This window comes from Balaenoptera physalus, assembly GCF_965194825.1.
Source record: "Balaenoptera physalus genome assembly, chromosome: 6".
In the NCBI taxonomy this organism is placed as follows: Eukaryota; Metazoa; Chordata; class Mammalia; order Artiodactyla; family Balaenopteridae; genus Balaenoptera; species Balaenoptera physalus.
Window position 1 is genome coordinate 98746861 of NC_138885.1, and position 12672 is coordinate 98759532.

The following is a 12672-nucleotide window of genomic DNA, read 5'->3' on the forward strand; positions in this document are numbered from 1 at the left end:
CATGTGGAATAAAACCATGGCTATGTCTTAGACTTCTTTAACTTGCACCTAAATAATCTATGCCATTTTTAGATGAATCATATATGTGACTCCCCTCCTATCTATCAATTAAAAATTCAGTCACCCTCTTTTAAAGCTGATATTACTAGCACATTCCAGGAACAGTCTCAAGAAGCAAGTTATGCTGTGGCCAACTACTGTCAGATACCAGCTCAATATATCAAATATGCCAAAACGAAGTGAGTTGCTTTTGGCAAATGTCCTTCAGACAATCAAATGGCTAATTCTAACTCCATTCAACAAATGAACTCATTTCATTGGCTGTGGTTTATCTGGGGGCTATTCATCATGGCAGATTTAAGAGGACTACATAAAAGTTCAATGTTCTAATCTAGAGGAACACTTCCATGAGAGTGATTTTTAACTTTGCCCTCTATTTCCAAAGCTAAACTCACTTCTTCATTCCACGCTGCATGATTAATTTGGGGCTTCAATAAGAGTACTTTCTGGAGCAGATCATAGGGCTACTAGAAAAAATTTTGGCCATACCTACACGAAAAGGTGGGTCTGCCTGTAGCCCACCTTGCACCAAGGTGGGATAGCGTCTTCTATTTAGGCAGAAATACAAAACAAGCACAAGCTACCACACAGGATAGTAAGGTTGTTGTTTCAAACAAACAAACAAACATAAAAGCCCTATGACACTTCCTCAGCAAAGTCCATCTCAAACCATTTAACCAATCTTTTAAGAAACTGGACCAAGATTCAGATAAAGAGTAATGGTTAAGGCAATTATTTCCCAAACCACATAATAACTGATCTGTTTCTGAAAGATGGCTTTGATGGTCAAAGTGAAATACAAATATATCCCTGCCTCTTAGAGAATCCAAAGAATACACACATTGATATATTAAAAACTAATTAGTCTAGTAGTGAATTCTGTCTAACCCAGCATTTCACAAATGTATCTACCTAGAATCCCATTTTCCCACCCAGAAAGAATGTGGCACGAACAGTAATTTTGGACTTCCCGTTTTAACAGGAATCTGAGCCATCCATTTTAATGTCATTGCCAACACTAGTAATTTACAGAGCTAAACCAACTGCTTTGTTCTTCATGAAAATTCCTTCACTGAATTTGAAGTTTATCAAGCTGCTTTTGGAGAAAATATTCTATTCAACATTTTTATGTAAAAGACCCATATAATTATTTTAAAGTTTTTTTCTCCTACATATTTGAAAAATTAAGACAATGGGAAAATAAATTATTTCAGCTGTACACAAAATGGCAGGAAGAGACTTTCACAGCTGCCTCTAACCTATAGCTTCCGAAAGAATTCATGACTACTTACCTATACCAAAAAGAAAGTAAATAGACTACATTTGAATCTAAAAAATAAGCAGAAATGTTTGCAAAGTAGCTGTATTATTTATCAGTGTCTATGGCATGGTAAAACTTAACAATTTTCAATGGAAGTCCAGGAAAATTAAGTGCCAGAATCAAAGAGAAGCAAGCTTTAACACACACACACACACACACACACACACACACACACACACACACACACACACCCGCCAAACCAAGATGTGCTACTACAGATCTAAATACAAAAGTCAAGAAGGCTGGGATAAAAGAAATGACAACATGCAAAAAAAAAAAAAGTAAACTGAGCCCAAGTGACCAGAAAAAAGCTGGCACTCTCCCTACTCTATCCTGGGGGGTTCAAAGGTAGGCACAGGACCCAGGACCGGCCAATCAATCACAGCTGTCCTGGGACGTCCCAAGAACAGAGAAAGGCAGAACTGTACTCTAGGATCCTTAGCTAGTCTTGAGCTGCTGGACACTCCCCTTGCTATCATGAGGGGAAAGGCTTTTCAGGAGACATCAACAGAGGAGAGCAGAACTGAGGAGATCATTTAACTCCTGGGTCAAGTAGTGCTTAACTCTGTGATGTTCTTTTAACTTGCAACTGAAGGAGACCTGGTTAATCAGCAGTACTGATGATCACACTAAAGGTGGGGAAAGGTAAAAGTCACTTGCTCATTCCTTTAACAAATATCATGAACAAAACTCTGCATGAGACAAAACGATGCTCTGTTTAAAAGTTACACACAACCATTCACAATCATTAACACACAATGATTCACAACTGTTACTTTTAGTTGCTTTTCTTATACGTTAAAAAAAGCTCTAATTAGTGTACAAATTATGTCTTCTTGTTACTAACAAGCGCTCTCCACCCCACTGTTGCATATTTATTGTTTAATGAATACACACTGGCCCATCAAGTGTTATTCCTATACTGGACTTAGCCAATCCCCTATTGCTGGGGATTGGTGCTTACAAAGTTCTATTCTTAAAATATTATGAGGAAAATCTTCATGTACATAGTTTTTTAAAATAATGGTTTTATCTCCTTAGCAAAGATCTTCGGAAGTGGCATGACTAAGCCAAAAGGTTAGATCACTTTCACGGCTCCATGTACAATGCTAAATTGCTTCCTAAAGAAGGTGGGGGGCACATTAGGGTATAATGCTACCAATCATGACATTTTGAGTTCCTACCCTTGCTTTGGATACTTGAAAAAAAAAAAAAAATTCCTACTGATATGAATGAGGAACCTCACTGTAGATCTAATTTGTATTTCTTTTGATTACACAGTTTGACCATTTTCCCACAGTTATCAGTGTTATTTCCACTTTGGTGAGTTGGCCTATTATTTGAATGTACTGTAAACACCAGGGCCCTACTGCTGTCAGTTTGCATGAGGTTTTCAGAAAATATTAATCTTTTGTTTATGGCCTATATAACTAACAATTTTCTATATAACTTGCACTTTTTGCTAATGAAAAATACCATATCACTATCTTATAGAATGGACATGTGAGCCATTAGACAGTAAACTCATACATACACACAATATTTCTGCACTTCCCATGAACTATCTTCCCAAGAGCCTAAGGAGACTATGATAAAACCTACCACACTCTTCACTATCACAAAGGTAAGACTGCCAACTATTAAGCAAAGCTTTACCACCCACCATCCCTCTCATCCCTCTCCCCACCACATGCACACACAGTAATTTAGAGACTTCAGGAAATTACTGTGCATTCAGGAAATTACATGGATTCTTCCGAAAGTTATTTCTTTAGAAACCTCTAAGAATGTTTTACCCAGGAGAAATATTCTTGAGCTCATGATTAGGGGTTATGATTAAAACTGTATTTTAAGACCCATCATTTTTGTATTATCAATTTAAATTGCAACTTATTTGACAGCATGATAGGTCGATGTAGAAAAAGTATGATTAAAAAAAAATTAAACTCGGTCTTCATGTAAACATTCCTCAGAGGAAACCTGTAAAACACCACCGACACTGAATACTGTTTTTCCTCCAATCTAAGATTCTACCAGTTGTTAAGATCCATCTCAATTGCAGTTGTTAAAAGTGTGAAAACATAGGCAACTTAGAACAAATGAAATGCATTACTGAAGGCTAAAAGTGTTAAAACTATGCTATCAAACTGTCGATAAATGATTTGTCCTTGTTAAAATATTAGAGGGAGAGGGAAGTGACCAAGAAAGCATCTGACAGAAGCAGCATATTTCAGAAAGCGATTAATATCGACATATTGATTTCAATATATTCCAAATAAACAGGAGATGTCAGCAGTTTCTGGGCCAACTGCTGAGCACCAGTTTACTTAACGGTAACCACTGCATTTACTGAACTGCCCTAGCATCCCTATACTGTGCAGTGTATTAGTTTTATGGCTCATAATACAAACATTACAATCTTTACAATTACCATGTAAACTGATGATTTCATCTCTGAGTCCACACTTTCCACCGCAGTCAGGGAGTTCCTGCCAGCCAGCCCTGAGCTGGGCTGCCTCACCAGCGGGTACACAGCAGGCTCCTGCACCTGCCAGGCTACTGCTCACCCAAGCCTTGATCCTGCTTTCCTAGCTTCGGACAATCCTGGCTTCCAAACTTCCCAGCTCTGGTTTCCAACTGCTTCTGTACCTGCCTCTACCCTGGTTCTCACTTTTGCCTTATTTTAATCCTCAATCAGTGTTACAGTGATCATGACTGAGAGGTGACACATAGGTAAGTACACCTGGCTTTATATATTTCTAAAGAGTACTTTACTCAGTTTCTTGGACTTTTAAGAACCTTTCTGGGTTGCAAGTTACCTTCATTTCATTTCACATTACGCAGTGTTACTGTTTTAACTCTTAAGTTTTATTACTTTCATACACTAAAACAACAACAAAAAAGGCTGAGAAAAAAGGTAGTATTCCAAAGAAGCTCACATAATGTCAACAATAAATTCTGTTCCTATATGCCATGCATTTGGAATTTACAGTCCTACTCTCTATCAATACTCATTTTTAAAACCTTGGACAACTCAATTTATACCTAAGAGAAGAACTCCTACACTACCTAACTCAGAACATGGTGAGAATCAAATGAAATGCAAGAGCAATCTATATACTACAGCCTATTTTAGACCCTTATTAATATCGCTTTTTTGTTCAAGCCACTGTTGGCTCTCACCTGAGCTACCGCACCAGCCTCCTAACTCGTCTCCCTCTCTGTTTCCTTCCACCCTTACAGTCTATTCTCACACAGTAGCTGGTCTGATCTCCCTCCACCCTCTCTACCCCCCTTCCCTTTTTCTAAGAATTAACATCATTCCCCTGCATATAATCCTTCAATGGTTTCCCATTACAATTAGACTAAAATTCATATTTTTTGGTCAAGGCCCACTAGGCATACAAGGTCTTAATCCCCCATATTCCTCCTGGCATTCATTCACTCAGCTGCAGCCACCCATCTTTCTGTCCTTGGCACGCATCAAGCATATTCCCTTCTTAGGAACTGCACAGAAGCCTCTTCTCCCACAGCCTCACACGGCTCTCTTAGGACTGCTCATGGGTCGCTTAAGGAGAGAAGCTGTCTTTAACCACCCCTTGTAAAACTGTCCTCCTCCCCAGCCCATTACCTTCATTTTCTTTCTTAGTGTTCTCACTACCTGATGTTATTCTTGTGTCGTCAGCCCCCAGGCACCTCTAGAAAGTAAGGACCTGAGTTAGGATACGGGTTTTGTCTTGTCTAACCACTGTTTGTCCTGCCTCTGGAATGGTGCCTAATAATCATGTTTCAGTGTACCCAAAACCAGTTAAGGTTCTCCCAATTTTCCCACATCATCTAAGATTTCTTCTAATGCTGTCTTTTGATGTGTCTGTCACCTAAGACCAGAGTTAATTTCAGATCTCTTAGAGTAGTAGTTTAGTTACTCAGAATCAAAGACACAAGACAGGTTACCAAGAACCACGAAAACCTAAAAGAGGAAATCTAATGTTCAGTGAAAAATCAATGGTAACTTTAATTTGGGAAAAGAACATTTAATGTTAAAATACCTTTACTACAAAATGACTCACCCTAGGAATTTAATTAAGTCGTAAGACAAAGTGTACAATCAGAATGCTATAGGGAAGTATCAATACAATGCATCAGTTTTTATCTGTGTCCCCTGAATAAAGCATTATAATGGGATTATAAAAGATGCTCAACCATAAAGGCTGGGTAAATGAATTATGCTCCAACCATTCGATGGCACAGTAAACAGTTGGTAAAAGGCAGGCTGTAGAGCTATGCGCAGCTGCATGGAAAGACATCACCCTGGAGCACTCTCTAGGTGTCAGCACGGTTACAGGAGCTTCATGTCGTTACTTTTCTTTATAACACAAAGTTACAAAGTGGCACATAAAGAACAATCCCATCTTTGTAAAATAAACACAATGTTATGTTTATATGCATACAAAAGGTTCAGGAAGAATCAACACCAAAATATTAATAAAAATTCTGGATATTCTGAGTGTGAGTGAAGGACTTTTCTGTGTTTTCTCAATCTTTCACATCAAATGTTCATTAATACTGTCACCAAAAAAAGGAAAGATCTGTTGCTCAGAGGTTTTTCCACATCATATTGCCAATTCCTTCCCTACCCACTCTTCAGGGGGATGGGAGGTAGGGGTCACTTGAGAGAGCACCTTTCACCAGAGAATTAGCAAAGCTCCTAAGGTCAGAACATAAAGGTTGTATGAAAAGTTGATGAATAAAAATAAAATCAGATAATAGGACCGTAGCATCTTCTTTTCTATTATGACACTACCATCAGTTATATTAGATATACTGTTAAAGACAAAGTAGTAAAAAATTCTTTTGAGTCTATCTGAAATCTATACTACGTTCTTAGGAGTTACTTTTTTGAGATGGCTTGAAGAAATCATGTTCTTCTCCAATGTTTCTGAAGAACAAGACAGAGCATCATTTATGTACGATTTTCTCTAAGTAACTAAATAATTCTTCACTGTAGAAAAGCCAAAATGTTTTATATCTGAGTAGGTATTTCTCAGTTTCCAGGGAAACTGATACAAAATTGTCTGAAATAAAGACATGAAGAGCAAACTTCCAATGTGCCTGTACTTTATATTTGGTGTTCTGACCTTGTTTCTATGGAAACTTAATTAATAGGCAAATGCTGAAATTGAGGTTTCTCTTATCACTTTATCGAATGCCCCCCCAAAAAAGACAAATTGAAATGAAATTTTAACAATCATGTTAAACATAAAAAGGTAAATTCTGTACTCATGAACTCTATTTTTCCAGTTCCTGATTTAGCACTCCTTCCTTATCATACATAGTCGTATGCTAAATGCTTAGTACCTTACCTGCCCGCTTACCAGCTTCCCCTAATGTCCCTCTGTCCAGGGCATTCTCGGCTTCAATTGGATTTCACCAGAACAAACTCTTTAAATTATATCAACGTGTTTACCTGACTGATAAATTTAGGCTATTTCATGACTTCTACTTTTATTCATATCCATTGCAATGTATGTACAGACAGAGAATGGAGAGGTAAATGTTGCTTCTGAGTTGTGTACAATAAACTGGAATGGCAATAATCAAAACTGGAGTATGCTGAGATAGGCCTAACTTATGGATAAATTATAAAATATAAGGTGCACTCTAAACAGTTTCTTAAGCATCCCAAGAACTGAATTTGGCGTATCTACCACCTCCCAAGTCTGTCTCTTTTGTTCAGTAGCTGTGTTACACAGTCATTTCAGATCTCTAAGTGTTGGCTTCTTCATCGGCAACAGAGGGAGAATATATACGGGCCTTATTTGTAGATGGAAGGGCCGAGTGAAATACACAAGAAAATGCATTGTAAATCTTAAAAGAATTCTATAAAGGTCCAATTTTCGTCTCTCATCCTACACTAGCCAACTACTAATTGTTTTTAAAAATCATTTAGAGGCTTACCTTATAGCAACAAGCAGAGCAGTTTTCACAAGTACTTAACATGCTTTGTGTTTAAAGCTACAATTAATTCACATAATTTGTTCATTCTTTCACAATATCTAACGATTCTGAAAAGGGAGTACTTTCCACTTACAAAGCCACGTCCATCATAAGGGTGAATCCACAGGCTTAATTATTCTAACTTTTAAAGAAATTAAATAAACCCAACTAAAATTTAAATAGAAGAGCTGTAAGACATTTCGTCTATGAAATAATGAAATAATCTCTGGCATTTAAATGAAACAAATGGGCCAGTGGGGCTTTAACATCTTTATGATACAATGTTTTATACTTCAAAGAACAGTCTTTATTAAAGTGCCACTATGCTACCCAGAAATTTTTTTTTTTTTAACCTAGAGCCATCCCTTTCCAAAATTCTAGAGGCAAAAATCAAAACATTTCCTCTCTTCTCTCTCTCCTCTCCTCCCCGACAACACCCACCCCCAGCCACTTAGTCTTCAGAACTTTTACCTGAACATTCTTAAAGTTAAATAGTATTCTACTGGAGGGGGGGGCGGAGGAGGAGGGAGCCATGGAGACATTTTTCTGCAGGATGGATGTGGTATGTTAACTCCCAAACCTTTATATTACAAATTACAATCTGAATTTGTTTTTTCTCCTTTGAAACTTCTGTCCAGCAGTCTCAGGAACCACCTCACCCCTCCCTTAGAACAGGCAACGTGCAAAAGAAGTCGGTTAAGGCTGTGCAACTGAAGACATACTTGTGTCAAAGTGGGAATTTAAAAGTAATCAGAACTCCATGGGGTCTCCTTTGGTAAAGAAAAAAAACCCAACAACTATTCTCTGCAGCCGTGGCAGTAACGTTTCACACCGTTCACAGTTATTTTAAGCCCCTCTCCCACCATTTTCTTTCCTATCGTGTTCAAATTATAGTTAGAAGGGATAAAGTAGCTTCTATCAGGGCGACTGAAAACATTAAAATCCAAAGAATTTTAGTTAAGAACACCACACTGACTCTGTCCATCTCTATTTTGAATTTAAATGACAAATCCTCTAATGTTTGTCTTAATTGTCTCGAGTATCAACTACCTTAACAAATAGAAGTCTATCATCAGGCCCTTACCTAGTTCCTTCGCTTAGGTACCATCTGGATAGGGAGACGGGATGGATACGCCAAAGTCAGAGTATTTAAGTTTGCATTAAGAAAAGAGAGACTACACCAGAAAGTCTCTGCTAAGTCCCACGAGATGTTAAATAGAACCACGAACAGGAAGGGCCGCGGATTGGAGGGTCTCAGGCCGGGCTGGGAAATGGGAACGGGGGAAAGAATTGGGCATTCGGGTAGGGAAGAGGGAAGGAGACTGGCCGGACGCGACTGGTAAAGAATAAGGGGTGGGGACGCCAAGCAGAGCCAGCCTTCGTCCCCGGTGCCAAGCCCTGGGAGAGCCAACTCCGGGCAAGAAGGAGCCCTAGGCGGTGTCTCCCTCCCAGGGGACCCTGGGGGCGGCGGAGGCCAGAGGTAAGCCCGAGAGCAGACGGCGCCGACCCCGCGAGGGGCGAGGCGCGTCAGCCGCTTCTTACCTTCGGGCATCTCCCGGTCGCTGATGTGCTGCAGGTGGTGGCCTTCGCCACCTGCGAAATCCAACTCGGCGGATTCCACGGTAGCCGCCGCCGGAGCTACTGCCACCGCGTTCCCGGCCGCCGCCTTGTAGACCTCAGACTCGCAGTCCGGCTCCGCTGACCCCTTGCGCCGGCCCGACTTGGGGCTGGCATTGGGGGACAGGCAACAACACAGCGAGTTCCCCATGGGGCGCCTTCACTCCTCGCCGCCGCCGCCTCCGCTCGTCCCCCGACTCCGCCGAGCTCAGAAGCCGCCCCCTCCCCCAACAATGGCGCGGCGAGCACTGGCAGCCCCAGGCTATGCCAGGGCTGTGCCGCACATGCAGACGCGACTTCGCCCGCCGCTCTCCTGTCCGCCCAGCCGCCGGGGCCCCGGGCAGGGGTACGGCCCCGGCCGCACCCCCGCCCAGCCGCTGGGCCCCGGGCAGGGGTCCGGCCCCGGCCGCACCCCCGCCGCCGCCTCCCCGGAACCAACTAGTCTGTGAGGGCGGTGACCAGACCCGCTTATTTAAAAGGGCTGGGAACCAGACAAGTGCTGAGACGCGCAGCCACTGAGGGAGAGAGCGCAGCCGGAGCTCCTCCTCCTTCCGCTGCTGCCTCCCGACTGAAAGTAGCTAGCCCGGCCGGCCCTTGCCTACCGGAATGTGTCCTTCGGTTACCTGGTTACGACGGACCAATCACGACCAGAGTTCCCTCCACGCGCCCTCCTCAGAGCGCAGGCATGTGACTCACAATGCCCCGCCCCCGCCCGCGGCTGCCCCGCCCCAGACTCTGGTTTCCATTCATCTCTCGCGCTCCGAGCTTTCCGGTCCTGCGGGAAGCGCCGCGGGAGTTTGTTAATCGAAGCCGTCCTGAGTCAGTGGGCTCTGTAGAAAGCCCCTGTTCGTAAAATGACAGTTCAGTTAGCAACTCGGTTTCACCGGGTCCACAGTTGACTCATTTGATGTATTGCTCAACGAACTTAGTTTCACCCCAATTTTTGACCGTTTTTTATAACTGAATGCTCCTCCTGTCTTGCCTTCCAAAGAGTGTTAGTTTCCGCCTACAGTTTAACCATAGCAACCCCCGGGGCCCTGGTCCTACTCTCAATAAAGAGCTGTGGCTGTGTCTTGAATGAGACTCGAGGACACGTCACCCCTCCACTTCCTCATCAGTAAATTAGGGACCGAACTCCTCCCTCCCACCTCTGAGGCTCTGGGATTCAGCAACTCGCTTTTCTCGCCTGTTGCTCTCTTCCACGGCAGGAGTTTCCAGGTTTCCCTACTTTAGCCAACAACAACGCATAAAGCACGATTTTCTCATACAAACTTGAGAGTCACAAAGTGAAGTACCACGGTCTTGATTTGATGAAGATGATAACGATAGTTAACATTTGGCAAACACTATGCGCCCGCCCCCGTTCCAAGTGAGGTACTCATTTAACCCTCGGGAACAAAATCCTCAGAAACCTTCATTTTACAGATTTTACAGAAGCTAAGTCACGTTCCCAAGGTCACATGATTGCTCAGGGGTGTGGCCAGGATTTGATCCCCGATTGTACGGATCCCCAAAGGCACCTTATTGTGATCATCAGAAAATAAAGGTCGAAGTCAAATTTGGTTGGAAGTGGCATAGTGTATCAGGATTTTCTTTTTTTAAGGAGGAACAATTTTTTGATGTGGATTTTAAAATACTTTCCCTTCATTCAACATTGATTAGTCCCTCCTACATGCCAGGCACCCGTGTGTGAAAAATAGTCCTGCCCTCAGTGACCTCAGGCACGGTGAGAAAACAAAGGCTTAGAAAGCCCAATAGTCTGAGGTCACACTGCTGCAAAGTACTTAAACCTGAAATTCAAACCTAGATCTATTAACCCCAAGTAGATGCTGGGGTAAAGAGCTTGGTTTTCTTCCCAGAAACATGAGAGCCATTGAATGTTGTGAAGTTAAGGAGTCACTATCAGGTGGTTTGTAGTGAGGTCACGCTTGAGAATAAGTAGGACTGATGGAAGCAACAAAACCCATTAAGAGACTTTATATTCATCTAAGAGAGGAGTGAGGGCTCAAACTAAAGGCAGTGGCAGAGATTGGAGTGGAGGGAAAGGATCTGAGGTCATCTGGGAGGTAGAATAGAAGTGCTCAGTGACTAGATATGGAGCGGGAAGGGGAAAAGAGAAGCAAAAATGGCTGCTAGGGTTCTGGGTTAGGGAACTATGTAGAGTGTGGTTACTTTTTCTTAGATAGTGCAGGAAAAGGAAGAGGTTTGGGAAGGAAGATCATTTTGGGTTCTGTTAAGCGGAACATGGAAATGGAGCTCTCTGGTTGAAAGTAAGCCTCTGCAGGCTAAGTCCATTTTGTGATATCCCAACTTATGTTTTCAAAAATAACACATTAAATCAATTTAAAAATGTGATTGGGGAAATTCCCTAATGTTGACAGCTAAGAATATCACATTTTTCATGGAGCAACTTGGAATCTATGGTTTTAGTAAATGAGGCATCCTATGTAAAATAAAACTGGTAAATGAGAGCTCTACCCACCACCAGAGCCTCCCATCAAGCCTCTTAGATAGCCTCAACCACCAGAGGGCAGACAGCAGAAGCAAGAAAAACTACAATCCTGCAGCCTGTGGACCAAGAAACACAGTTAGAGAAAGATAGACAAGATGAAAAGGCAGAGGGCTAGGTACCAGATGAAGGAACAAGAAAAAACCCCAGAAAAACAACTAAATGAAATGGAGATAGGCAACCTTCCAGAGAAAGAATTCAGAATAATGATAGTGAAGATGATCCAGGACCTCGGAATAAGAATGGAGGCAAAGATTGAGAAGATGCAAGAAATGATTCACAAAGACCTAGAAGAATTAAAGAACAAACAAACAGAGATGACCAATACAATAACTGAAATGAAAACTACACTAGAAGGAATCAATAGCAGAATAACTGAGGCAGAAGAACGGATAAGTGACCTGGAAGACAGAATGGTGGAATTCACTGCTGTGGAACAGACTAAAGAAAAAAGAATGAAAAGAAATGAAGACAGCCTAAGAGACCTCTGGGACAACATGAAACGCAACAACATTCGCATTATAGGGGTCCCAGAAGGAGAAGAGAGAGAGAAAGGACCCGAGAAAATATTGGAAGAGATTATAGTCAAAAATTTCCCTAACATGGGAAAGGAAACAGCCACCCAAGTCCAGGAAGCACAGAGAGTCTCAGGCAGGATAAACCCAAGGAGAAACACGCCAAGACACATAGTAATCAAACTGACAAAAATTAAAGACAAAGAAAAATTATTAAAAGCAACAAGGGACAAACGACAAATAACATACAAGGGAACTCCCATAAGGTTAACAGCTGATTTCTCAGCAGAAACACTACAAGCCAGAAGGAGTGGGACGATATATTTAAAGTGATGAAGGAGAAGAACTTGTAACTAAGATTACTCTACCTAGCAAGGACCTCATTCAGATTTGATGGAGAAAGCAAAAGCTTTACAGACAAGCAAAAGCTAAGAGAATTCAGCACCACCAAACCAGCTCTATAACAAATGCTAAAGGAACTTTTCTAAGTAGGAAACACAAGAGAAGAAAAGGACCTACAAAAACAAACCCCAAACAATTAAGAAAATGGTAATAGGAACAAACATATCGAAAACTACCTTAAATGTGAACGGATTAAATGCTCCAACCAAAAGACACAGTCTCGCTAAATGGATACAAAAACAAGACCCACG